Source organism: Pipistrellus kuhlii, unplaced genomic scaffold (genome assembly GCF_014108245.1).
Source record: "Pipistrellus kuhlii isolate mPipKuh1 unplaced genomic scaffold, mPipKuh1.p scaffold_m20_p_38, whole genome shotgun sequence".
Taxonomy (NCBI): domain Eukaryota; kingdom Metazoa; phylum Chordata; class Mammalia; order Chiroptera; family Vespertilionidae; genus Pipistrellus; species Pipistrellus kuhlii.
In genome coordinates this window covers 1643168-1646034 of record NW_023425538.1, presented here as the reverse complement: position 1 = coordinate 1646034, position 2867 = coordinate 1643168, and the positions used below count along the sequence as shown (strand labels likewise).

At 41.1% G+C, this 2867-nt stretch overlaps 1 pseudogene; it reads right to left on the bottom strand.

Annotated features, from left to right (window-relative positions):
* Positions 1-1453: 1453 nt before the first annotated feature.
* On the bottom strand, positions 1454-2091 carry LOC118702352 (annotated as a pseudogene).
* Positions 2092-2867: the final 776 nt, after the last annotated feature.

Sequence of the window (2867 nt, the reverse complement as noted above, 5' to 3'; positions counted from 1 at the left end):
TCTGCCTGCCAGCCTGATCACCCCCTAACCACTCCCTGCCAGCCTGATTGATGTCTAACTGCTGCCCTGTCAGCCTGGTTGCCCCAACTGGCCTCTCCTGCAGGCTTGATCACCCCCAACTGCCCTACCTTGCAGGCCATCTTGTGGTAGCTATCTTGTGTCCACATGGGGGCAGGATCTTTGATAACATAGAGGCAGCCATCTTGTAAGTTGGAGTGATGGTCAATTTGCATATTACTCTTTTATTAGATAGGATAGAGGCCTTGTGCATGGGTGGGGGCCAGCTGGTTTGCCCTGAAGGGTGTCCCAGATCAGGATGGGGATTCCCTTGGGGCATGAGGTGAACTGGGTGAGGGGCCTGTGGTGATTTTCAGGCTGGCCACACCCTCCCAACAACCCAAGTGGAGGCCCTTGGATCTGGGATTTATTTATCTTCTATAATTGAAACTTTGCAGCCTTGAGCAGAGTTTGCTCAGTGGCCACAGTCATTTAAAAAAAAATTTTTTTTAGAATAACAAAAAATATTTTACTAAAACATAAGATTTACAGAAGTTTCCAGACAAGCCATACAAAATGGTCACAAGCTTTTCCTGAAGGGGGGATTCTACATTTGACAGCAAAGTCACAATGTTATTTGTGAGGGCCATGGTATTTGTTTAATGTTCCCATTTTGGTTCAAATAATCAAGCTTGTCCACCTACAGAATCTAAATAAAGTTAGACTTGGCTAGGGAGCATATTCTAAAGAACTGGTTAGCTGCATTTAACCAATGCAATTAGATCACCATAAAAAGGGGGAAAGGAACCGAAACCGGTGTGGATCAGTGGATAGAGCATCGGCCTGCGGACTGAACGGTTCTGGGTTCAATTCCGGTCAAGGGCATGTACCTTGGTTGAGGGCACATCCCCAGTAGGGGTTGTGCAAGAGGCAGCTGATCGATGATTCTTTCTCATCGATGTTTCTAGCTCTCTATTCCTCTCTCTTCCTCTCTGTAAAAAGTCAATAAAATATATTTTAAAAAAAAGAAATGAATAAAAGCAGAGAGGGGTCACTGCTTTTAAACATTTCACAACAGTCCAGATGGTACTTCTAGCCTCTGCTCATGCTTTATGACAGTGAATCAGGACAAGACATAGATATGCTAATGCAGTGTTTTTCAACCTTTTTTGGGCAAAGGCACACTTGTTTCATGAAAAAAATCACGAGGCACACCACCATTAGAAAATGTTAAAAAATTTAACTCTGTGCCTATATTGACTATATATAAAGTAATTCTCTTGAATAGGAATCAAATAAACACAAAGAAAGTATTTTATAATTACTTTATTATGAAATATTAAGTAAACAAAATAGTGAAAAATTATAAAATTCTTGTCTTGTCTGCACCTACGGCACACCAGGCAACATCTCGCGGCACACTAGTGTGCCGCGGAACAGTGGTTGAAAAACGCTGTGCTAATGTGCATTTAATCACCAAAGGACTGAAGATGTCTGGGCTTTTATTCTGTAATGTTTCTAAGACTGTGTCCATTAAATGCAAACAAAAAAGGAAGAAGTCTTGGCAGAACAGGAGAAGTGATGCACACTTGATGATCAGATCGATTTAAATATTACCCAGGGCATATAGCCTAGTCCGTGCTCTAGCTGTTTCTATGGCTTGGGCTTCGTTGGTCTTCCATTGCTCCGCTACATCATTTGCTAATGGGTCATCTGGATTGGGAGCACTTAACAAGGCCTGGATCGATAGCAGAACTGTGCGAATCTGCAGTGCTGGGGACCACTTATCTTTAAAAATATCTAAACATATTCTTTCCAACTTGTCTACATTAGGATGATAAATTTTGGTTATGAAACATACTTTAGGTGCTGCCATTGGGTATTCTTCTGGAAGGAATAGTTCAAGTTTAAAAGTCCCTCCCTCAAAGGGGGAATCCTGGGGGCCAGCAATGACCACATGAAAATAAGGGTGTTGCTCTCATCTGGTTCTGCTTTAATTCCGGGAACTGGTTCTGCCAGAAAACTCTGGGTTTCCTTGATAATCCTGTGGGGCAGCCCGGCCATCTTGTCAGATCCCAAGTTTGGCCTCCGGTCTAGTCTGGCCACAGTCATTTTTGTTGGAATTTATTTATCTTCTTTAATTGAAACTTGGTAGCCTTGAGTGGAGGCCTGGCCCACCAGGGTGTGCAGAAAGTTTGACTTCCTCCATTGCTGGGAAAACCCAAACCTCCTACTAGCTCTGTGGCAGCAGCCATATTGGTTGGATTAATTTGCATACTCTCCCCTGATTGGCTGGTGGATGTGGCTTGTCGGTGTAGCAAAGTGATGGTTAATTTCCATATTAGTCTTTTATTAGATAGTATATCTCCATTCTTAAGAAAATACATCCAAGTATTTAGGAATAAAAGGTCATGGAGTATGTAACTTAGCATCATGGTACAAAAAACAACAACAACAACAACAAAAAAAAAAAACAAGGGGAAGAGGGAGAAATAAAAAAAGTAAATAAAAAAAATATTAATAGAATTTGAGTAAAAAGTGTATATGTTATTTGTACTATCTTAGTTTTGCTTTTGTCTGTGTGAAATTATCTCCAAATAAATAGCTTTTTTTTTTTTCTTTCTTTTTTTTAAGAAATGAGAACTGGATATCAACGTGGAAGAGGCCAACTTGGAGGAGGATCCAAGATGGCTGCACGAGTAAACACCTAACCGCAGCCACACACAACAATTTCAATAAAATATAAAATGGACAATGCCCAGAGCTACAGGAAAGTTGACTGACTGGAAATTCTACAACGAGAAGGAAAGAGAAAACCAGAAGGAAAATCAGAAGAGCTGTAAAAGCCTAAGGTACAGAGACATGCTGCA